This window comes from Heteronotia binoei, chromosome 15 (assembly GCF_032191835.1).
Source record: "Heteronotia binoei isolate CCM8104 ecotype False Entrance Well chromosome 15, APGP_CSIRO_Hbin_v1, whole genome shotgun sequence".
Taxonomy (NCBI): domain Eukaryota; kingdom Metazoa; phylum Chordata; class Lepidosauria; order Squamata; family Gekkonidae; genus Heteronotia; species Heteronotia binoei.
In genome coordinates, this window is record NC_083237.1 from 38,502,836 (window position 1) to 38,528,915 (window position 26,080).

Consider the following 26,080-nt stretch of genomic DNA (forward strand, 5'->3'; position numbering starts at 1 on the left):
TTCACTGAGCCCCAATTGGGAACCAACTGGAGACCTCCTTGCGTAGTGGGCTGCCCAGAACACCATACTGTGCTCACAGACGAGGATCCTCAGTCTCTCTTGACGAGCCACAGCACCTGAAAGGAAACAACAGTCAAACATGAACTTAACAGGCCCAAACAGGCCCAAACCATTAACAGAAATCACTGCCCTTCAAACTGTATGCCATAAAGGGCGCAAATAGGAATGATAAGCCACTGAATGCCACCTGCCCACCCGTTGTATAACTGGGCCAGGGTATCCCATTGCTGCCGCTGTTGAGGCACCCCCAATTCTGAAAGAGTGGGTCCCAAACTTAACCCCTTTAAGACCTAATTTGTCCAAAGCCCTTTTAGTCACTGTCCAAAATTGAAATTTAGTTATGCTTAAACAATGGCCCCTCCGCCTCCCCCCTAACTGCCACATACTGTCGGAAGGCACGAACCAGGCACAACTCAGTCACCCCGCACGGCACCAGACCCTGCTGATCAGTTTTGGATCACCTAATGACCAAAACTAACTGATCACCCTTGCGTAGATACATTGCTGGCCCTAAGATACATTGCTGGCCCTAAGGGCACAGTCGGTCTGGTCCCCCCGGGACTGTGCCACCAACTCCCCTACTCCCCAACTCCACCAACTCCCCTACTCGCAATGCTCCAAAAAATGCCATCAATGCAGCTGCACGGAACAGGGCAACTTCATATTTTGACCCACCAACCAAATCCTGCCCAATCCCTTGAGCAGGGAGGGGGAAATAGGCTGACGTGAATCGGCCCTCGCCACCCTTTCCTGAGACCACCCTTCAAGCATTTTTTCTAACTTTGAAGTCCCCAGTGGCCTCAGTAAATCCTCGGGCCTTACTAACAAAGGCGATAGCTGCCAACTGCCCTCTCATGGATTTAACCGCCAAGCCCCGTTCTTGTTGACTCACCAAAAACTGCATCAGATGGGGTATCAGCACTGGCCAAAAGTCCTGCAACCCCCCTGCAGCCCTAAATCCCATGAACTGCCAGACTGCCCTCCCGTAGGCTTTACTAGTACTTGGAGCCAAAGCTAAACCGATTGCCCTACCGGCTTTGACCCTCCAAGCTGCCACAGGTCCAAGGGCATCCTGACCAGCCTGGGGTCGGCATCTGGAGCCAGCTGGTGAAAACGTTCCATCTGTTGGTGAGACAGAGCATCTGCCACACCATAACAGACACTGGGAACGTGTTTGGTCATAAACAAAATATTCAATTGAAGGCAGCGAAGCATAAATGCTCTGACCAAGTTCATAACTGGTGCAGATCTGGATGACAATGAGTTAATCACATGAACTACAATGTCAGGCGGGGGTTCATTGAAGCTCGCAAATAAGCAGACTTAGTATTTGAAACAAAGTTGCATTTATTGGATACTTCAGAGTTACTCCAGCTTGGTAAGCATTGGAATCATTGGCATTTAACATTCTACATCAAAGCGATTGCCTCTACCCCCAATTCCCAAAACAAAAGGCTGCTTTTGCATGTGAGAGTTTTCTCAATGTTCCCCCCTTATCTTTTCAGCTGGTGGTTACATTTTCTCGGAGGCAATGTTCTTGCTGCCTCTAGGGAGGAGGTGAGAATCTGGCACATACTTTCTACTTCAAAGAGGACTTGGCAACCTTTGATATTCCTGGGAAGCTACTCTCTACTTTCCCCCCCTCCCTCTTTACTATTCTGATCCCGGTGTTAGTGAGCACATCTAGGCATTAATCAATATGGTTAGTAAACAGCATTTGGCAATAATATTAATGAACAGAGCCTGACATACTGCCCCCCCTAAGCTCTTGCTCGGGGTTTGTCTGGGTGCAGTAGGTAAAATTGCTTAAGCAGTTGCGGAGCATTTAGATCAGAGGCTTTAATGCATTTGTTGCAGCTAGGCGGAAATTGCGCCAGCGCACTAAGTAGTAAAGCACCCCCCTTTGGATCTTAGAGTCTAGGATTTCCTTGACTTTGTGGTGCTTCTGCCCCTTCACCAAGATGGGCTTGGGCTCCGGACCATGAGGGTGCCACCTCGACCCACCCAGATCTCGATGCAAAAGGCTGCAATGGAAAGCAGGGTGCACTTTAATAAATAGTTTGGGCAAGTCCAGTTCTACAGTAACTTGGTTGATCACTCTCTTTATTTTAAAAGGTCCCAGGAACTTGTAGGCTAGCTTTTTGGAGGTCTGCAGCAATGACAAGTTCTTGGTTGAAAGAAACACTGTCTCCCCACTTTGAAGTCCCAGCTCGGGCTATGCTTTTTGTCAAACTGGGCTTTGTAATCCCTTTTTGCCACCTCTAGGTTCTCCTGGATTACGTTCCAAGTCTTTTCCAGTGGCCCCACCACTGTTGACAGTCTGTGGGCTCAGAATCGTCTGCCACCCCTGGCAGTGAAGGGAACAGCTTTCCCTTGTAGCCATTCACTGCCTGGAAGGGAGTCATTTTGGTGGAGCTGTGAAGGCTGTTGTTATACCCGTACTCTGCAAACGTCAGCAGCTCCACCCAATTAGACTGCTGGAAATTTATATAGCATCTTAAGTACTGTTCTAGAAGCCCGTTCATCCGTTCACTTTGCCCGTCGGTTTGCGGGTGGTAGGCTGCGCTCAGTCCTTGTTCCATCCCCACCAATTTACAAAACTCCCACCAGAAGTTGGCAACGAATTGTGGCCCGCGGCCGATAATGACCTTATCGGGAAATGAGTGGACCCGGACCACGTGCAGGAAGAATAAATACGCTAGTTCCTTAGCCGTAGGTAGCTTGCGGCACGGGACAAAGTGGGCTTGCTTACAGAAAGTATCCACCAGGACAAGGATCATTGTCCGCCCTTGGGAGGGGGGCAGTTCTACAATAAAGTCCATTGACACCACCAACCAGGGCCTCTCAGCTGTGGGGAGGGGCTGCAGCTGTCCCGGCACTTTGCCCCCCCTTCTCTTGGCCATGAGGCACATTGGGCAGGTTTGCACAAAATCGGAAATGTCCTTTTTCATTTGGGGCCACCAAAACTGCCGGTTCACCAGGTGGAGGTTTTTTACATAACCGAAGTGACCAGAGAGCTTGTTAGTGTGGCAGTACTGTAAAACTTCCAACCGCAAGCTCTTGGGGACGTACAGTTTTCCTTCATAGTACCAGAACCCTCCCTCTCCTTTTAGCAATCCATCTGGTCGGTCCTCTCCCTCCTTCTCGCTTTCCACTATCAGTCTATTCCCCCCCCCCCAAGGGTTGGGTCCTTTGGGGGTCACTTTTGCGTGGGTTTGCACCACTCCTGCTACTGCTTCGGGGGGGTATTAGGGAGTCTATCACTTCCTCTTGCTGGCTTTCATGCTGGGGAAGCCTCGAGAGGGCATCAGCTAGAAAGTTCTTTGCTCCAAGGATGTGCCGCAGGGTGAAGTCAAATTTGACAAAGAAGCCTGCCCATTGGATCTGCTTCCCCATTAGCTTACGGTGCCCCATGAGTGCTTCCAAGTTTTTATGGTCTGTCCAAATTTCAAACGGCACCCGTGCCCCCTCCAACCAAGACCGCCAAGTTTTTAAGGCGAAAGTCACTGTGAATGTTTCCTTGTCCCACACTGACCAATTGCGTTGCTCTTGGGAAAATTTTTTAGACATGTAGGCGCATGGCCGCAATTTGCCCCCCTTGTCTTTCTGCATTAATATGGCTCCTACGGCCACGTCGGAAGTGTCACATTGAACCACGAAGAGTTTAAGTTCGTCAGGGTGCACTAGCACTGGCTCACTCGTGAACAGTCTCTTAAGGGTGTTAAATGCCTTTTGGCACTCCCGAGTCCAGATTAGTTTGGCGCCCGGCTTCTTAGCGTCCAGTCCCTTCCCCTTTGTTTTTAGGAGGTCCGTGAGGGGTACGGCCACTTTGGCGAACCCCTGAATGAACGACCTATAGAAATTTGTGAACCTGAGAAATGATTGTAGCTGTCTACGTGTCCTCGGGGGTTCCCAGTCTAGTACTGCTTGTATTTTCGCTGGATCCATGGCCAAACCCTTTCCAGACACACTGAACCCCAGGGAGTCCAGTTCCTCCTTGTGGAAGTCGCATTTGGACAGCTTAGCATACAGCTTGTTCTGATATAGGGTGGTGAGGACCTTCCGCACCAGTTTCACATGCGAGGGGAGGTCTTGGAATAAATAATGATGTCATCCAGGTACACCACCACCCCCTTGTACAGGTACTCCCTCAGTACTTTATTGATAAGGTTCATGAACACCCCCGGGGCCACTTGTAGTCCGAAAGGCATCACTAGGTACTCGAACTGGCCCATGGGAGTGTTGAAAGCTGTCTTCCATTCGTCCCCTTCCTTAATCCTTACTCGGAAGTAGGCATCTCATAGATCCAGTTTGGTAAAGATGGACCCTTCTGAGTCTGCGCTTAACAAGTCCTTAATTAGGAGAATCGGGTAAGCGTTGGACATAGAGATCCTGTTTATCCCACGAAAATCAGTACAAAGCCTAAGGCTCCCATCCTTCTTCTTTCAGAAGAGAACCGGGCAGCGTGAGGTGCTGTGGCGGGGCGGATGAAACCCCGCTTGAAGTTTTTCTCCAGGAACTTTGCCTCACTAACCTGTTACATTTCTTTGAGGGGGTGAACAAACATGTGGACAAAGGAGACCCGATAGATGTTGTTTACCTTGACTTCCAGAAAGCTTTTGATAAAGTTCCTCATCAAAGGCTCCTTAGAAAGCTTGAGAGTCATGGAGTAAAAGGACAGGTCCTCTTGTGGATCAAAAACTGGCTGAGTAATAGGAAGCAGAGAGTGAGTATAAATGGGCAGTCTTTGCAGTGGAGGACGGTAAGCAGTGGGGTGCCGCAGGGCTCGGTACTGGGTCCCATGCTCTTTAACTTGTTCATAAATGATTTAAAGTTGGGAGTGAGCAGTGAAGTGGCCAAGTTTGCGGATGACACTAAATTGTTCAGGGTGGTGAGAACCAGAGAGGATTGTGAGGAACTCCAAAGGGATCTGTTGAGGCTGGGTGAGTGGGCGTCAACGTGGCAGATGCGGTTCAATGTGGCCAAGTGCAAAGTAATGCACATTGGGGCCAAGAATCCCAGCTACAAATACAAGTTGATGGGGTGTGAACTGGCAGAGACTGACCAAGAGAGAGATCTTGGGGTCGTGGTAGATAACTCACTGAAAATGTCAAGACAGTGTGCGTTTGCAATAAAAAAGGCCAACGCCATGCTGGGAATTATTAGGAAGGGAATTGAAAACAAATCAGCCAGTATCATAATGCCCCTGTATAAATCGATGGTGCGGTCTCATTTGGAGTACTGTGTGCAGTTCTGGTCGCCGCACCTCAAAAAGGATATTATAGCATTGGAGAAAGTCCAGAAAAGGGCAACTAGAATGATTAAAGGGTTGGAACACTTTCCCTATGGAGAAAGGTTGAAACGCTTGGGGCTCTTTAGCTTGGAGAAACGTCGACTGCGGGGTGACATGATAGAGGTTTACAAGATAATGCATGGGATGGAGAAAGTAGAGAAAGAAGTACTTTTTTTCCCTTTCTCACAATACAAGAACTCGTGGGCATTCGATGAAATTGCTGAGAAGACAGGTTAAAACTGATAAAAGGAAGTACTTCTTCACCCAAAGGGTGATTAACATGTGGAATTCACTGCCACAGGAGGTGGTGGCGGCCACAAGTATAGTCACCTTCAAGAGGGGTTTAGATAAAAACATGGAGCACAGGTCCATCAGGGGCTATTAGCCACAGTGTGTGTGTGTTTATATAAAAATTTTTTGCCACTGTGTGACACAGAGTGATGGACTGGATGGGCCATTGGCCTGATCCAGCATGGCTTCTCTTATGTTCTTATGTTCCTAAGTTCCACTTTCTTCACCCACCCCATGGAATATAGCTTCGCCTTTGAGAGAGACTGGCCTGGAATTAGTTCGATGGCACAGTCTGTGTCCCGGTGGGGGTGCAGTTCATCGACCTCAACCTCACTAAACGCCCCCCGCAGGTCCTGGTACTCACGAGGAATGGTGTGGACTTCTTCGACCAATACGCACAGCCTCTCGTTCTTCGGCGGGGCTTTGGGCCCCCACTGCTCCCGCCAGGGGTGAGGTTTGCAGTGCCTGTCGGTGAAGTCTATGGTCTGCACCCCCCCACTGAATATCCAGTTGGTGCCTGGCCAGCCACCCCACCCCGAGCACTTGGTTGAAGGAAGAGGAGGGGGCTATCACGAAAATTTCCAAGTCCCAGTGATCGTCGATCCCCACGGGGATCCTTTGGGTCTCTTCCACACAGGGCTCACCCTTCATTACTGTCCTGTCCACTTGCTCAAACTGGATCAGGCGGGGGAGGGGTTCTTGGGGCAGTTCTAACATCTCTACCAGTTGGGGAGGGGGTGATGATTTCCCTCGTACATCCTGAATCTATAAGGGCTCTGGCATGCACAAATCTTTTCATCTTCGCATTCAATAAAGTCAGTGGAACAAACAAAAGGGAGCCAGATATGCTCACCCTCAGTGGTGCCATAACTTCCACTGCCGTCCGGCACCCTTCAGTGCAGGTCGTTCCCGTTTCCCGCTGGCTCGGTTTCCCAGGGGTCCTCCCCCAGGTCTTCCAGCATTATAGAATCCTCATTTAGCACCATCGATAGAGCGGTGCTTCTCCAACTTGGCTCTTTAGGTCGTGTTGGTTTCTTGGCCCCCACTGCTCCCGGCTTTGGTGTTAAGGTGGGCCCGCGGGGAGGGGGCTCTGGGCAGTTGGCCACCAGGTGGTTTGGGTCTCCGCACCGGTAGCATCTGTGGGTCAAGGGAGGGGGGTTTGCTGCTCCCCCTCCCCCCTGGGCCTTTTTGGCTTCCGGCTCAGCTTAGGCTCCCGCCCGGCTTTGCCCCCTTGTTGCTGCTGGCATTGGAGGGCCACCATTTTCATGTTGGTTTCGACCTCACCCGCTGGTTGTATCCACCCGACCAACGTGGTGGGTCTCGCTTGCCCCAGGGCCCGATCTAGTAGGCTAGCGTTTAGGCCCCATTGGTACACCATTATTTTCATCATCTCACTCCAGCCCGGGATCTTGGCGCAGTGGGTCCGGAACTCAGCAGTGTATTCCCGGATGGTCATCGTCCCCTGCTGTAGGTTCTGGAGCATTGCGATGGCCCTCATCTCTTGTAGAAGGTCCTCGTACTGGGACAGTAGGGCTTGGAGGAAGCCCCCCACAGTGTCTAGCTTGGGCCCCCTGGTCTCGTACAGGCTCACATACCATCTTTGAGCAGCCCCCTTCATCTTCGACCCCAAGTAATCCACACAGCTGAACTCATCTGGGAAGGTGTCCCCCCAGTACAGCATGTAGCTGTTCGCTTGAATTATGAAGTACTCTACTCCCTCGGGGTTCCTGTTGAATGTGGCGTCTAGTTCTCAGGATTTTGCTTACCTCCCTGGCCCGGCTGGGGCCGCCGGCACGCCTGGGGTGGCCGGAGCCACAGGTGCGGTCGGGGGTGCTGGGCCCGGTCGATCTGCTTCTGGACTTAAGAACATAAGAGAAGCCATGTTGGATCAGGCCAACAGCCCATCCAGTCCAACACTCTGTGTCACACAGTGGCAAAAAAATTTATATATACACAAACACTGTGGCTAATAGCCACTGATGGACCTGTGCTCCATATTTTTATCTAAACCCTTCTTGAAGGTGGCTATGCTTGTGGCCGCCACCACCTCCTGTGGCAGTGAATTCCACATGTTAATCACCGTTTGGGTGAAGAAGTACTTCCTTTTATCCGTTTTAACCTGTCTGCTCAGCAATTTCATCGAATGCCCACGAGTTCTTGTATTGTGAGAAAGGGGGAAAAGTACTTCTTTCTCTACCTTCTCCATCCCATGCATTATCTTGTAAACCTCTATCATGTCACCCCACAATCGACGTTCCTCCAAGCTAAAAAGTCCCAAGTGTTTCAACCTTTCTTCAGGTTGCAGCATCAAGGCCATGTTCTCCTTCATCTCGCATCTCAGGCCCCGGGCTATGGTGGACACCTCTCCCCGTAGTGCCTCAATGGGTTCCGGGTCCTTCGGGGAGGGGTTGTCATCCTCATCCTCCGACTCTGATCCCTGCTGCTGGTCATTGGGGTTGGGAGACCGCTCCCCTTTGTATGTGCCCGGCGGTGAATCGCTGCTGCCCCACCGGGTTCCCCTTTGGTCCCAGTCGGTTGAGGATGGCCTCATGCCAGATCGCAGCCTCATCCATTAGGGTAGTTGAGGTGAGGGGGTACCACTCTCTCGGGGTGATGAAGAGTTCCTGTATGTGCGTCGTCCCCCCTAGTTTGGCCGGTCTCCTCTCAGTAATGTGCCGCACCGGGGACTTCGGGATGTTAAACGGTTCTGAAGGCTCTCAGTCGCCTGATGCCTTTTCAGCCATCCGCTACAAAGTTACCCGCGCTGATAAACCTTCATAGGGATCAGTTCCAAAATGTCAGGCGGGGGTTCATTGAAGCTCGCAAATAAGTAGACTTAGTATTTGAAACAAAGTTGCATTTATTGGATACTTCAGAGTTACTCCAGCTTGGTAGGCATTGGAACTGATGGAGATCAGTTCAAATCATTGGCATTTAACATTCTACATCAAAGCGATTGCCTCTACCCCCAATTCCCAAAACAAAAGGCTCCTTTTGCATTTGAGAGTTTTCTTAACGTTCCCCCCTTATCTTTTCAGTTGGTGGTTACATTTTCCCAGAGGCAATGTCCTTGCTGCCTCTAGGGAGGAGGTGAGAATCTGGCACATATTTTCTACTTCAGAGAGGACTTGGCAACCTTTGATATTCCTGGGAAGCTACTCTCTACTTTCCCCCCTCCCTCTTTACTATTCTGATCCCGGTGTTAGTGAGCACATCTAGGCATTAATCAATATGGTTAGTAAACAGCATTTGGCAATAGTATTAATAAACAGAGCCTGACGCACATGGTTGGCTAGTTCTTCTCCCCAGAGCCACAATGCTACCACAATGGTAAAAAATTCCAAAAACGTTAAATCCCTGCAAAGCCGACTAGCCAACCATTCCTTGGGCCACCTTTCAGCACACCAGTGCCCCCTAAAGTAAACAGAAACCAACAGAATCTGCCGCATCTGAAGTTATCTGCCCCCAAAACCAACAGAATCTGCCGCATCTGAAGTTATCTGGAGGTCGGCTTCAATTCGCATGTCCTCCCTCCAAAAATAAATCCCATTAAAAGATTCCAAAAATTTTTCCCATACCACAAGGTCCTTCTGTATGCCAACAGTTACTCTCATTCTATGATGAGGTAAACGGAGTGACCCCATCACATCACATAGCCATCTCAGGAATGCCCTTCCCGGGGCGACTACTCTGCATGCAAAATTAAGATGTCCTATGAGTTGCTGCAGCTCCAACAAAGACACCCTTCACTGCCTTTTGATCACCACTATGTGATTTCTAAGACTCTGGACCTTATCATCAGGAAGCTGAGACGCTTGCTGAATAGTATCCAGTTCAATACCCCAAAATGTCAAAACCGAAGCTGGACCTTTGGTTTTCTCATGGGCCAACGGGACACCTAGCTCCACAGCCAACTGGACAAATGTGTCCATCAGTCTGGCACACTGCCCAGAACCTGCTGGGCCCACAAAGAGAAAGTTGTCAAGGTAATGAACTGTTTCCTTTAACCCAGACTTAACTCGGAGCGCCCATTCCAAAAAGGAACTGAACCGCTCAAAGGCCACACAGGAAATTGAACAACCCATTGGCAGGGCACGATCCATGAAGTATTTCTCATCAAACTTAAAACCTAGCAACTCAAAATCCCCAGGATGTACAAGTAACAGACGAAATTCCAACTTAATATTGCATTTCGCCATCTCTGCACCCCTACCGCACCCCCTCACTCCTCTGACCGCCTGGTCAAAGGAAGTGTATTGCACTGAACACAGGTGATCAAGAATGGAATCATTTACTGAGCCCCCTTTTGGATAAGACAAGTGGTGAATGAGCCGATACTCGCCAGGTGCCTTCTTAGGCACCACCCCCAGGGGAGATACCTTCAGATTGGGCACCAGAGGAGCATCGAAGGGGCCAATCACTCGACCCTCTCTACATTCCTTCGCTATCTTATCCCGCACCACATGCTCCATACCCCTAACGGACTGAAGATTTGATGCCAAACAAGGCGTCCACGTATCCTGATATGGAACCGAAATCCAAAGATAAATCCTTCAAGTAAATAGACTCCGTCTGCCACTGCAAGGTACCCCTGTAATAATCTTCTAAGAACCTTCAACCGAATTGGGCTTGGACCCTTTTCCAGCCTGGGGAGTATTTCTCCCGCCCCCAGCTCACTTGGTGCTGCTCCGCGTCTTGGCTCTCGTGAAGGCAGAAAAGGCATGAGACCCCCCGCAAAGCGGGCATTCATGCTTGAATTTACAGGTTTTCCTTGAACAAACCCCTTGCGATGTAAACTCCTAGCACAACAGCCGGGGTTGAACCAACTGGCCTGCCGTTACGCAGGCTACCTACGTGCTCTGCACTGTCTGAACGATATGCCCACTGTCTGCCCTATCCCCGGCATTGGATTTGGCTGGAGACATAAGTTGAAGCCACAGCCGTTGGTTTATCTGATTCCATGGCAAGGAAGGGTTAATTGCTGCCCTCATACGGAAGGCTTCATCATACTGCAACCAGGCTGCACCGACAAAATCAGTGTACGCCCGATAAATGATGTCGCAGTATTGAAATAAAGGTGCTGCCCTAAATGGCTGCGCCCGTGCAATAACCCCGGCATAAATAAAAAAACCAGGCAGCCAGTTGGCCCATGTCCTGTTGACCTTCCTGTGCTTCAATTTTTCTTTCTCCTTCTCATCGAGGTCCTCCTTCTCCTCCAGCTCCCTGTATAACAGGCTGAATACACCTATATATTTGCCTTGAAGAATCTTCTCTCAGGTAGCCGGAGTTAACTGGTCCCCTAGTGGTATCGCTGTATCACCAAAGGGGAGAGCCGGAAACGGCACTGACCCGTAAGGGTTAGGCAAATAACCCCATGTGGTCCACTGTCCATTAGGCCATCCCACCTGCTGTCACATCAACATCTGCCCCCCATGGTAGCACACCCATAGACAGCTGACCAGAAACCCCTTGTGAAGGGGATGTTGATGCCAACCCGCTGTGGGGCTGGTTACCCCCACACACACACCAACCTGACCCATGTTATAGTGAGAAGGCACAAACGATGCCCATGAAGGCCCTGGTTGACTGGGGTATGACCGCAATGCCCCCTGCCCCAACAATTGTGATGAAATCCCCACTGCACCCTGTCCTACTGGTGTTGCCGGACCACCCAAAGTGGCCCAAAGCCATGTAGGAACTTGTTGCGGCTGCGGATACTTACCATCCCCCATAGCTGGCATAACCACTACGGCAACAGGTGCAGAAGGAACGGGTAACTCCTGTTCTACCGCCCCATCTTGACCTTCCAACCCATCGTCCGACTCAGCTCGATGTCCGGCTCCTGTTCCGGGGCTCGGTCTGCCGGCCGCTCCCGACTGCTGGCCTCCTGCAAAGCGGAAAGTCGCACAAGAACCTTCTGTTCAAAAGACATTTTATCCGCCCGCCCAGGCACTTTGTACCGTCCAGACTTAGCCAGCAATGCCCCTGAAGAGCCCCTTTCCCGCTCAAGGGCCCCAAGCTGTTCAAAAATTGTCTGCCTCATCCGTCTCGCATCTTCCGTCCCCTTATTGGGGTTAGCCACCCGCACCCTCTTCTTGGGCGGTTTAGCTGGCTGTTTTCCCTTAGAGAGTCCCTGTCCTTTCTTAGGTGCCATCTTCCTCTAAAAGGCAAGCAGGGAAGGGGGTGGGTGGGTGTTATATAGTCACTCACATTATTCACCCCTTTACAAATAATGGCCTGCTATATACACCCACTTGGGGGGGGGGGCAATGTGTGGCCCGACAGCAATTGTGAGCAGAAGCGGGGGTGGGGTGGGGGTGTCACTGAACCTCCACACCCCAAATGGCCACAGTACCCTGGCGCTTATAGGAACCCCCCGGTGACTACACCACTGCGAGGGCCCCAAGACTGCCCGGGCCTCACAACCAGGGCCGCAATCAGCCCTGAACACGACCACCGATGCTACCACTGCGACGGAAGGCCAATGCGCCCGCTCCTGCTGTACCCCGATCACCGCCTGATGCTCAAACCCGGCTGAAAACGCTGCCAGAACTGGCTCCTCCAGCCCATCTGCGCACCACCGCCGTACTGCTGCCTCTCCGCCGGCCCGGACACAAGAATGAAGCTCCTGACAAGGCATGTCCGTCCTTGCCGAGAGCTCAAATGAACTGCGCCACACAGGGGCGGGGCCAGGACTCTTATAGTCCTGACTTCCGCCCCCAACAATGTCCCAGATGCCCGGGAAGAATTGCAGCCTCCACCTCCGATGAGGCGGCAAATGCGGCCCCTCAGCCTATTGCCACTATTGTGGTGCGGCCGTGGAAGGGCCGAATTATTGCTAGTCTACATGAAATATTAATGTTCCAGAATGCCTGTGGCCCAGATCAATAGTTAGCTCATCCATGCCAAAAGGTGTTTGTGCAGGATAACATTATGTACAAGAGCTTCAATAAATCTGTGTATGCACTTTTTCCATTTGATATTTTTCACAGCCCCACTGATTGCCCTATGATCCCAGAAACACACTGGTTGAAGCAATTCTTCAGGCATTTTGGATTAAGTCATATTGGGCTATCCTTTATAATAAACCCACTTTCAGCATGGAAAATCCATGCCACCTGTGGTTGGGACTGGGTGGGACTGCACTGCATCAAGCTTTGGCCCATCAAACTATCAATCAAGAATACTTACATGCCAATGGTTGAGTCTGCTTCTCTCTCCCGCGCAAGTGGCTGTTGTTACCCAGCAAAGCTGGTTCTGTCAGTGAAAGTCAAACCTTAGTTCTGGCAGTTACTGGCTTTCCCTACACTCCCATTGGCTGAGCTGCCTGTTGCACTGATTCACAGAGGAGAGAAAGAAATCCTTCCTTTGATTGGCTGAGGGAGCGAGGAGAGGGAGACAGCTAGAAAAAGGCTTCCTTTGATTGGCTGAGGACTCCTCCCTATCCTCCTCTGGAAGGGAAAAAATGGTGTCCTGTACCAACGGACCATATACAGAGAGAGAGAAAGAGGGAGGGAAAGCAACAGGCAAAGAGAGACAGATATCCTGTGCTTAATACCAACAACATTGTCAGAGAGAGACTGCTGGTCTGAAAGGTATCACTACAGGCCTCTGAGGCAGAAATCACTGGTGCCAGTCCTGACTATGGCTGCCAGTTCCAGGTTCTGTAGTGGAGTCTGAGGAGGACATAAGAGTTACAGCTTCAGAGTAGGATCTGCCAGACACAGGATTTTGCTGTGGAAGCTGACTGGGTGATTTTGGATCAGTCACAGACTTCCAGCATAACCCTCCTCACAGGGTTGTGAGAGGAGATTGATGCAACTGCTTTGGTCCCCTCCCCCCACTGTGGAGAAAAACTGTCCTTTATCTATCTAAAGGCTGCAAGGAGGGGGAAAGTGATGGAAAACTGAAGTCAGAGGGGCATATAAATGGAAGGAGTTAGGGTTGCCAACTCCAGGTTAGGAAATTCCTGGAAATTTAAGGGGTGGGGCCTGGAGAGGGTGGAGTTTGAGGAGGGGTGGGACCTCAGACAGATACAATGTCAGTTCCTCCTGGGGAATCACTGTTGCCAATTCCCAAATGAGGGCTGGAAATCACTCAGAATTACAAGTGTTCTTTAGATGACAGAGATCAGCTCCCCTTGAGGTGTGCGGGAAAGTGAATGCCTTCACTTGTGGGTGGGATGACAGCAAGGGTGGAGGGTCACTCACCCAGAGACTTGTTCTAGAGCCCATTGTATTTTTATTCGCAATTGACCTTATTCTTAGTAAATACATAAACCATGATTTTATATTGGATACCAAAGTAAATTGGAGCTGAACTGAAAAAATACACCGGAATTATGTGCCCTCCATGTTATTTAAGTGTTAGCATTACTCATTCACATTTATAACAACTGAAGTGTCCATGGAATTTATAAAGGCAGTCCCACACTACATATGTTACTGGATATTTCAGATGACCAGAATGTCAGAACTGGAACGAACTTCAGACGATTCCAAGACTTGTTGCAAAGTATAGAATCTTTATTAGAGAACTGCAGTGCTAGAGCTACGAGATAACAGTAATGCTGAGCCCGGCATTTGGTTACATTTTATGCCTTCAGCAAAAGTATAATAAAACAATTATTCACACAGGTTACAGACAAGCGTCTCCTTTCCCAGCTTTGTTATCAGGAGGGAGGATGCTCTCCCATCTCAAAGGCCAAACGGCCCGGCTTCAAAGGGCACCTGTGGATGTTGACCAGAGCCTATCTGTTACCCTTCAGTGAGCACAGAGTATTTGGAATATTTGCAAGGCACTTGTGTTAATTGCTTAGGCTATATATTCTGGGTTAGAGTTAGGTTACAACATGGAGTCAGTTTGGCTAACAATAGGCAAAGAAAGTTACAAGTTCTGACATACTGCCCCCCCTAAGCTCTTCGCCTTGGGCTTGTGTGGGTACAGTAAGTGGAATTTTTTGAGCAATTGCGGAGCGGATACATCACAGTCTTTCACCCATTCATCACAGCTTGGGGGAAAGTACTTCCACCTGATAAGATAGTACAGAACCCCCCGCTGGATCTTGGAATCTAGGATTTCCTGAACTTCATGGTGGCTCTGGCCCCTCACTCGAGTAGGAGGTGGTTCTGGAAGGCGAGGGTGATAGGATGTGGCTCCAGGATCTTTGCGAAGCAGGCTGCAATGAAACACAGGGTGGATCTTACTCAGTAATTTGGGCAGTTCCAGTTCTACGGTCACCTTATTGATGACCTTTTTAATCTTGAAGGGCCCTAGATATTTGGAGGCCAGTTTGCGGCAGCCTTGAGGGAGGGGGAGATTCTTGGTTGACAGAAATACTGTCTCCCCCTCCTTCAACTCCCATTGAGGGGTGTGCTTTTTGTCAAAGTGCCGTTTGTACTCTTCCTTCGCCTCCTCCAGGTTTTCTTGAATTACCTTCCACCCCTTACGCATTCCCTCCCACCACTGTTCGCATGAAGTGGGTTCTGGGGCTCCCGATGGTAGAGGGAGAGTTGGGAAGGGTTTCCCTTCGTAACCATTGACAATTTGGAAGGGGGAGGTCTTCGTGGAGCTGTGGAGGCTGTTGTTGTAGCCGTACTCCGCAAAGGGGAGCAATTCTACCCAATTCGTCTGCTGGTAATTTATATAGCACCTGAGGTACTGCTCCAGAAGCCCGTTAACCCTCTCAGTCTGTCCGTCGGTCTGGGGGTGGTAGGCGGAGCTAAGCCCCTGCTCGATGCCGGCAATTTTACAGAACTCCCGCCAGAAGTTGGCAACGAACTGCGGCCCGCGGTCGCTAATGACCTTGTCTGGGAACGAGTGGAGGCGGACCATGTGGTTAAAGAATAGCTGTGCCAATTTCTTTGCGGTGGGGAGTTTTTTACAGGGGATGAAATGGGCTTGCTTTGAAAATGTATCTACCACCACAAGAATCACTGTCTTCCCTTGGGAAGGTGGGAGTTCGACTATGAAATCCATGGAGACGATGGCCCAAGGGCGGCTCGCCGTAGGGAGGGGGACTAAGTGCCCAGGCGGTCCCCCCCCCTCCGTTTTGACATGATGCAGGTGGGGCAGACGACCACAAATTCGGACACATCCCTTTTCAGTTTGGGCCACCAGAACTGTCTGGTGAGTAAATTAAGTGTTTTCACGTACCCAAAGTGCCCTGCTATGCGGCTGGAGTGGCATTGCTCTAAAACGTAGATTTTCCCATTATGGAACCAAAGTCCTCCCTCCCCCTTTTCGAGGCCCTCGGGGTGGTTGTTTCCTTCTAATTCAGTCTCGATGGCAAAGCGCTCCTTTTGCTGAGGGTCGGGGGTCCCAGTTTGTTTCCCCGACCGGGTGGTCACTCCCCCGGCAACAGCCGAGGGGGGAATGAGGGAGTCAATTATCTCCTCTCTTTGGCTTTCGTGCTGTGGCATGCGCGATAGCGCGTCAGCCAAGAAGTTTTTTGTGCCGGGGATGTGTTTCAGCACGAAGTCGAATTTGGCAAAAAACCCTGCCCAGCGGATTTGCTTTGCGGTCAGTTTGCGGCGGCCGGTGAGGGCTTCGAGGTTTTTGTGGTCAGTCCAAATCTCGAAAGGGACCCGGGCCCCCTCTAGCCAGGATCGCCAGGTTTTTAGGGCGAACGTGACCGCGAATGTTTCTTTGTCCCACACTGACCAATTCCTTTGTTCATTGGAAAATTTGTGGGAAATGTAGGCGCAGGGCCGGAGCTCCCCCTCATCATTTTTCTGCATTAATATGGCTCCTACGGCGACGTCGGAGGCATCGCATTGCACCACGAAGGGTTTCAGTTCGTTTGGGTGGGCAAGTATCGGTTCGGAGGTGAATAGCTGTTTGAGCTCATAGAAAGCTTGGTGGCACTCGGGCGACCAGATTAGGCGCGCCCCGGGCTTTTTTGCCTCCTCCCCTTTCCCTTTGGTTTTTAGGAGCTCGGTGAGTGGGAGCATGACCTGGGCGAACCCCTTTATGAACCCGCGGTAAAAATTTGCGAACCCGATGAAAGATTGGAGCTGCTGTCGGGTTCGGGGAGGTTCCCACTCTAATACGGCTTGGATTTTCGCAGGGTCCATGGCCAGTCCCTCCCCCGACACTCGGAACCCCAGGTAGTCTAGTTCCGTTTTGTTAAATTCACATTTGGACAGTTTGGCATACAATTTGTTCTGATACAGGGTGGTTAACACTTTACGTACTAGCAGCACATGCGATTTGAGATCTTTCGAATAAATAATGATGTCATCAAGGTACACCACCACCCCCTTATACAAATCTTCCCGCAGTACTTCATTTATGAAATTCATGAACACCCCTGGCGCCCCTTGTAGTCCAAAGGGCATAACTAGGTATTCGAACTGTCCCATTGGCGTGTTGAATGCCGTTTTCCATTCATCCCCCTCCTTGATCCGCACGCGGAAGTATGCGTCGCGGAGGTCGAGTTTGGTGAAGACTTTGCCTTTGGCTACGGTGCTTAGGAGGTCCTTTATCAGTGGGATCGGGTAATTGTTGGACATAGAGATCCCGTTTATCCTGCGAAAATCTGTGCAAAGCCTCAAATTCCCGTCCTTCTTCTTGCGAAAGATGACGGGGGCCGCGTGGGGGGCCGTGGCGGGCCGGATGAACCCCCGTTTCAAGTTCTTGTCAATAAATTTTCTCAGTTCCTCCTTCTTCGCCCAACCCATCGAATAGAGTTTGGCTTTGGGTAGTTCTTGCCCTGGTATTAATTCGATGGCGCAGTCGGTGGGGCGGTGGGGCGGTGGGGGGGCAGTTCATCCTAAAGGGCTCGCTAAAAGCCCTTTTCAAGTCCCGGTACTCTTTTGGGATTGTCCCTACTTCCTCAAGTGTGAGGCAAATCCTTTCGTTTTGGGGAGGTGCTTTGGGACCCCACTCGGTTCTCCAGTGGTGGTGCTCGCAGCGCCAGTCGGGGAAGCGCACGATCTGCTCCGCCCAACGTATATCTTGTTGATGCCTTGCGAGCCACCCTGCTCCCACCACCACATCGAAGGAGGAGGAGGGGGCTATTACAAAAGTTTCTATTCCCCAGTGCTCTTCCGTCCCCATGGGGGTTGCTTGGGTTTCCTGGGTACAGGGTTCCCCACTCATGACCGACCCGTCCATTTGTTCGAATTGGATCGGGTGGGGTAGGGGGGATGTGGCTAGGCCTAGCACCTCTACCAAACATGGGGTGATAATGTCTCGGGTGCACCCGGAGTCTATTAGGGATTGGGTGTGCATGAAGCGTTTGAGGTTAGGGTTCAGTAGGGTCACGGCCATAAACAAAAGTCCCCCGGTAGTTCTCACCGTTACTGGTGCCGGCGTCTCCCGGACCTGCTTTGCGGCACCGATTAAAGCAGGTCATTGTTGTTTTCCGCCGACTTTTGATCCCACGACTCCTCGCTCGATTCTGCAATGGTGGTAACTTCCTCGTCAATCGCCATGGACACGGCGACGGTGCCCCGACTGGGCTCTTTGGAGCGGCTCCCTCCTTTCTTCTGCACGGTCACGGGGCCCTTGGGCGGGGTGGGGGTCGGCGTCTGCTTCACGGGGCAGTTGGCAGCCAGGTGGCCCGGGTCTCCGCATCGGAAGCATTTCCGGGCGGTGGTCACGGGGGTAGATGTTGTGGGGGGCCGCCTCCCGTCGGTCTTGCTGGGTGCTGGGCTCGGTTTCCCCCCTTTCTTGCCTTGCTGCTGGCGGCGAATCCCGACATGTTGTAGGTCGGTTTCTACCTCTCCCGCCAGCTGGATCCACCCCACCAGGGTGTCGGGTCGCCCCTGGTGGTAGCACCGGTCGAGGATGTTCGCATTCAGCCCGTTCTTGAACACGGTGTACTTCATCACCTCGTTCCATCCCCTCGCAGCCGCACAATGCCCCATGAATTCGGTGGCGTATTCGCGGGTCGTGCGGTTCCCTTGCTCGATCCTTTGAAGGGCCTCGATGGCTTTCTCTTCCCGTAGGGGATCCCCGTACTGCCGTAGCATCGCCTGGAGGAAATCGGCCACCGTGGCTAGCTCGGGCTTGCGCCCGGGCTGCTCCCTTCAGCCGGGATGCGATGTGGTCGACTCGGCTCGCTTCCATGGGGTAACTCGCTCCCCAGTGGGTGAAGAAATTGTTGCATTGGATGGTGAAGTACTCCACTTCGTCTCCATCCCCGTCGAACGTGATTTTCAGTTCTCGGGTCCCCCCTCCGTCGGCTCCGCCTTGTCCCCCGGGTGCCGCTGGCGCTGGTGCCCTCGGAGCCGAGGGAGCCGGAAGTGTCGGTGCCACGGGTGCTGCCGGGGCCGCTGGCACTGGTGGCGGCATGGGGGGTGCCGGTCCCGCTGGTGGAGGGACCGGCGGGGCTGCGGGTGGTGGCCCGGCCAGGCCTCCTCCCCCACCGTCACCCGGACCAGCAGGAACCAGGTGTGGCGGCGGCGGGGCCGCGGGCACGCCTCCCTGCAGGGCGCGGATCTGGTCGCGGATCGCGCCCAGGTTCTACTGCATTTCTTCCGCCATTTGCACCCGGGACATGTGGACCTGGTCGTGGATGTCCCTCACCCAATCGAACAGCTCGTTGCGTAGTGCTCGGATCGGGTACCCACCGCCATAGGTGGAGGAGCTGGTGCCGGTCCCTTCTTCTCTGTCTTCGTCCTCTTCGTCTCCCCCTGCGCCGGTGGCGAGAACCCGGTACCGTTGCTCTGCGGCTTCCATTGCTGCCGTGGACAGATCTGTATTCTCTAAGAATGGGCACAACTGAACCAACCTTAACTGGTATGAAGAATTCCTGACAATCTCATCAACTTGCCTATCTAGGAAAGTTTTTGTTCAAGGAATGTTCCCCAGCAGATTGCATAGCTATTTCAGAGACATACAAACAATCCTAATTTAATTTTATTTCCATATCTGGTCTTTGTGAGTCTTTTAATTTCTCCAGTTTTCACTTACTATCTTTTTTTACTAGTTTTTCGATTTATATCCTGCCCTATCCCGCAAGTGAGCTCATGGCAGCTTACAACATTTAAAAACTTCCAACATTAAAAAACCACATCCAAACAAAACAGTATCATAATTACAGAATTGTCAAATTAGATCAAAAACTTTATGACTTTTACCTTTACTAACATCATTTATAGAAGTGACTAACTAATGTTAAAATGTATACACTTAACAGAAAGAGATTAAAATGGTGACTTTCAAATAAAAAACATTGAGGGGGGAGCACAGCTGAATTCCCTATATTCCTGAGCTAAGTCAACTCTACACAAGCCACAATATTCTTCATCTTGTCTATAAGAGATCATCCGAATGGGAACTAGGTTACAAAAACCAGCAAGTCAATCTCCTTTGTTCAAGCCATCTCCTTTGCCTTTTCATTACCCACAGCCCTAATAGCTATAAAACTACAATGGTCTGTAAGGTCCTGGTTTAGGAGAGCCATTTAGAACCTTTCAAAACAACCAGGTGAAACGAGCCACACCTCACAGTGCTGGAGAGGTAGCTTGAATCTTTTTTCGCATTTGCTTCAAATATGTGCTGATACTCACAGATTAGTGGTTTACCAGATTTACTGAACACCCAACTCAGAGCCCATATACACAGAAACAGATAAATCATTCATGACACTGATTATATATAAATTCATCCAGCACACCTCAAAGGATTCATACAGATATCCTGCAGTTTTACTGCTGGGTGTTTTTATATCAACATTTAACATGACAAAGATACCATCTTTACATGCTAGCAGTGATTAGAAATTGCATAGCAATGATAATGATGAAACAGGGCCCCCTCCTCAGCTATGAGGTTCACTATATACCCTTTAAGTCACACCACTTCTACCAATCAATTGTGATTGGCCTGGGTCACCTGGGGTCTGCTCTACTCTTTACATTGTGAGGGTTCTGTTGCATGGGCAATGGTCCATGTTTAGCATTACGCTTGGGGTATCAATGATAAGAAGCCAAAGGTCACACTAGCATCCTCCTTTTATCTCTGGAGTGTCTCAAGTAGGGTGGCCATAATGTCTGAAGGCCAGCCAGGGACACCATTGGGGGGGGGAGGTAGGGGTGCGCGCCGCCGTAAACAGGAAGTGACGTCACTTCCGGTGACGGCACTTCCGGTGATGTCATGCCACCGCCGGAAACAGGAAGTGACATCACTTCCTGTGACATCATTTTCCCTGCGCCACCTGCCGGAAACAGGAAGCCGGGAATTGGGGGCCAGAACCGGGACTTTCCCGGGAGACCGGGACGGTCTGGCCACCCTAGCTCAAGCTAACTGGTGCCAGATAATATCAACTGTGTCAGAATTCTTGGAACATAGCTATCTCATGACTAGGAGGTGCTGCTTGCCTCTAGGGGTACCCCCTCTTGAGCTAAGGGGACCCCAAGTTATGGAAACAAAATGGATCAGAAACAGGCAAGGAAATATTCCATTCAAAATGGAGTAGAACCAGTAGAGAACTTGTTCTGGACATTACCTCCCTCCTAGTCTGGCTATTCTTCCCTCCCCCTCCCAACTGATTGATGCAATTATTGTTTCTGTCCTAATCTTCTGCTACTGATTAATCAGTCATCTCCCTGACTCTCTACTGCAACTCAGCTTCTCTTTGTTTAATTCTATGGCAATGTCTGACACCATACAAATCCTTTATCTTCTAAGTCTACTCTTCCTGGGGGTATCTTTGCTAAACTGCCCAAACAATTAACACATATCCTGACCTATTATACCCCATCATGCAGACATTACTAAACGAGCCCTACTATTGTTTTACCTGGAGATCCATCCACATGACCAGAGTCAGCTCTACTCATTGGCTTGAGGTGGGTACCCAATCAGGCACCCAGGAAAGACATATCACAGCACACCACAAGCCAGCCTCATTCCTGGGAGGGCCTCATCCCTTTCAAAGATTATAAACATGAGAGCAAGTTTCACTTCCTGGTTCAGTCTGAGCACATGTAACCAGACTGTACCCTCCCCCCCCTTGCTCTAAGTAAGTGGGTCCCTCAGACATGGCACATGGCAGTGCTTGTTTGCATCTTCAAGTTCCAATGGACGTCCTTCAGCTTCAAGTCCCAGTCTTGTCTTTCCCCTTGGACTCTGCTATTCTTCACTCCTTTATTTCTTATGCCTTGTGTGCGTGCCTATATAATTTATGTGTAAAGAGAGTGATTGTATTGCAACACCTACATTATTTTAAGTAAACATTTTAAATTTGCACTTATGTGTAGAGTCATTTCTTAAGCACCCGACCTTTGTATTATCGGTTAAAGATTCCAGCTCATTAAAAGATCTATTTGGGTATTCCTGCTAATTTCCCCCTCCAAAAAGGAGACCCAAAGCAATTCCAGTAGCAATCTCTCAGGAAATTAATCTCCAGCCTATTGGTTAACATCCCATATTCCAATCTGGTACTCAAAAAGTGCTGAGTATGGGGGTTGAGAGAAGAAAGAAAAATGAGGATGCCTAAAGTTCTGCTCCAAAAGAAGGCCTTAAACCAGAAGAAAAACAGAGCTGCCTCTAATAAACCTTCAGTAAACCAAGGGGCTACTTGGGCTCTAACAGCTGAGAGAGGATGCCAAGGAAAAATTGTGTCAACTGCCTGATCATTTTTGCATTCCAGAACTCAAACAAGGGCTTGAAAGGAGCATCAACAGTAAAATCTTCTAGAGACTTCAAAAATCTATTTGGATTAATCTGGCTTGGGGGGAGGAAAGGAAAGGTCCCCTGTGCAAACACCAGTCGTTTTCGACTATTGGGTGACATCGCATCACAACATTTTTTTTATGGCCATTGCCTTCCCCAGTCATCTACACTTTCCCCCCAGCAAGCTGGGTACTCATTTTACCGACGGAAGGATGGAAGGCTGAGTCAACCTGGAGCAGGCTACCTGAATCCAGCTTCCACCAGAATCAAACTCAGGTCGTGAGCAGAAAGTTCAGACTGCAGTACTGCAGCTTTACCACTCTGCACCATGGGGCTCCCTTGGCTTGAGGGAGGGGGTCATTTTAATCAATTCTACCACTCCCAGCAAGTACTGGTATCTCAATAACTTCAAGCCTGAGCAAATAATACACTCTGCATGACAAATAAACCATCAACAACATTCTCTGATCACATCCATCCCACCCAAACCAAAATACCAGATTGAAAGTTTGACCTGCACAATATGTTATTACCTGAGACTATTATTACCTGAAACAATTATTACCCCTAATTCTAATGGAGTCTATGCTATTCTTAGCTGCTCCCAACAAGACAGCCTCAGCTTGAATGTTGAAGTCCCTCAGGACAACCAGTCTAGGGGGCATCAACATCTCTCTCAATATCACCTCTGTCAGCTCAAACAGGCAGAGTATTGGGCACTGGGGTAATGTTACACCAACATAATCCCAGTTCTATCTTTTAGTTCCAACACTGGGTACACAGTCTGGAATCTAGAAGTATCATGGATGACATAATGTGTGTGGGGGGAACAAATCCATATAGATTACAGCATCACCCAGCCACCACGGCTATGCCAAAATATTACCAAGTATCCTGGGGGACGTACCCTGGGGGACCCCTTCTCCAGCCCAACATCAGTGATTTTGATTGTATATTTTTTATAATATTGCTTTATTTAGTTGTCTGCCCTTTCCCTTGGTATATTTTGCAACACTGACTGATAGTACAGTCACTTTCAAATCAGTTTTGTGAATTATGCACTATGGGCTATTGTCACTGGAGCAAATTGTATTTGTTGGGATTGATGGCATCCAGAGTGATAGGCTCTTGATATTAATTACAGTGGTCTATTCTACATGCTAATAGTGATCAGATGTTCTTTTCTCCAGGAATAGCCACATTGCTGAATAACCCCAGTTTATAAAAGCATTTTCCTCCTACTTGCAGAAGCAGGGAGAATGAATGATCCAGAAGAGATGTGTAAAAATGCCCCCCTTTTGTTTTTATATCAATCACTTTTTAATTTTACTCCTTTCAATCCCAATATTCTGTTTGATGACATTTTAATGTAATTTGTGCATTAACATTTATGTGGCTTATATATGTAATAAGTAATCTTCAAAATGATAACATTTAAAAAAATAATGGGAAAATAGAACAAAAAGAAATAGAAATGGTATGGACATACTTATCAGTCCATTTTTTCCTCTCTCAAGGATTAGAAAAAGGGGGATTTTAAAGTCAAAATAGTGGGACTGTTAAATTTAGTACCATTCCTGAATTTGAATTCAGTAATGCTTGGTGCTTTTGTAGGAACTTCAATATGTTACATGAAACAAATCATAGCAACAGATCTGTGTATTCTTGTCTTCCATCCAAGAAGTTTCCATACATACACTAAGACTGACAACATCTCTGAGGACTTGCATATTGCTAGGTTATGAGCAGATTTTACTTAAACAACAAATGGAAGTGAAAGAGAAAGTTTCTTTTTAGGTGAAACATGACAGATTTTGAGAAATTTCAAACATGTTTTGGTAGAATTCAGAGGGTTTTACAACTCCCATCTTGTCACAGAATTCAGAGGAGTTTAACAAGTCCCATCTTTTCACTATGAACAGTGGGCTTTATCAGAGGCCAGTATGGCTTCAGTTGGGTTCACTTCACATTCTGTATTCTAGCAGTTTATTGGCACAGACATTTGATAATAAGAATGTTGATAGGACAGATCACATGAAACATTACTATAAATAAAACAATTATTTGAGTGTATGTATTACATTATGAGCCTTGATTTGGATAGCCCAAGCTATCCTGGTTTTGTCAGATCTCAGAAGTTAAGCAGGGTTGGTCTTGCTAATATTGGACAGGAGACTACCAAGGAATACCAGGATTGTGACACAGAGGCAGACAATGGCAAGCCACCTCTGAATGCCTCTTGGCTTAAAAATCCTACAGAGTTGCCATAAATCAGCTGTAGTTTGCTGTAATTTAAGGATGAAATTTTGTTCTCAATAGATCTGAACAAAAGACATGTGCTTGAGAAGGTCAAAAGATTAGGAAAAGTGGTCTTTTGGTTTGTCTCATATGGATTCCTTCTGTTGATCTATTTCCTGTGTTTCATGGCAGTGGGTGCTAGATAGATATTTTGAGCGATGCTCACATTAATTTACTCTCAATTCCACTAGCAATTTGGTATATAGTTAATATAATGTACAATAAACATTCCTGGAATGATTGCATGGTTCCCATTGGCCCATTTAGTAATAATCCCAAAATGAAAACTCATGATGTTTATTTCATATATATATTTACATGGATGTCTCATTAATTAGACCCCATGAGTTAGCATGGGATCTCTATGGAAATCTACTACATTTTAAAATAATGATATTGAAAACACAGATGAATACATGCTTTGGACAGTAGAATTTCATTCTCAAAACCTCACAGTATTTTTTTTTCAGAAATGTGGAAAATTATTGTCAATTAATATTGATGGATCTCTAACCTGGACATGTATTGCCTGTTTTCAGAAGAAGAATTAACTTCCTTTGTACTTACCTTTATTCTTAATCATTTTCTAGATCAGCTTCCACTACATCTTTCTCACTGCAAATATTTACACCTCCTTGTCTGTAATAAAATGTTACATTAGATACCTACACAGGTCAGGTAGCAGATCACACAGATCATTGAGCAAGCCACTATGGAAGACACAGAAATAACATTACTGTAGTCAACTTTTCAAGAATTAAAGTAAGTAGGATTTTTTTGGTACTTTATTTCAAGGCTAGAAATGGTGACTGACAAACCTTGCAATGATCTCTCACCCATGAAACTTATGAGTTTAAACAGAAGATAATATAAACATTAGCTTAAACTTGAGCTCACAGGAGATCTTCAAGTATTCCATTCATATATGAAGACAGTTTTTCTTTTCATTGTGGCTATAAGAATCTCACTGTCATGGTCCTCAACAACATGGTCACCAAAACATTGTTTCTTCTTCAATGTTTTGGATCAGTCATAGGAAATTCTTCATGAAGGCTGCTTAAAGTTGAAAAATCTGGTTTTTAATTTGTGAAAAGACATTATTAAAGAGCAAGTCTAAGCGGTTAATATGAGATTGAAGCTCTGAGGCACCCAAGTGGTTTAGGCCCATCATATGGTGATCTCAGTGTTAGCTGTTTGTTCCAGACAGATTAGTTGGTAGCAAGGTAAAGAGAATATTCTTGCAGCCTCATTTTTCATTGTAAATAGGACACCCTCCATTTGTACGTGCAGATATATGGGAGCTATTTCCAAGATGTAACTGCACACCATTGAAAGGTTTTTGCACAGGATGTCACCTTGTGGGTAGTGCAGACTGTCCAGATTTTTTAAAAGGTACTGCAGAAACAGTGGGTGAAGATCACCACAGCAGGATTATTGTTATACTCTAACGACACAGATTATCATTTTAGAAGATTAGGCTGTGGTTCAGGGACACAGCATATGCTTTGTATG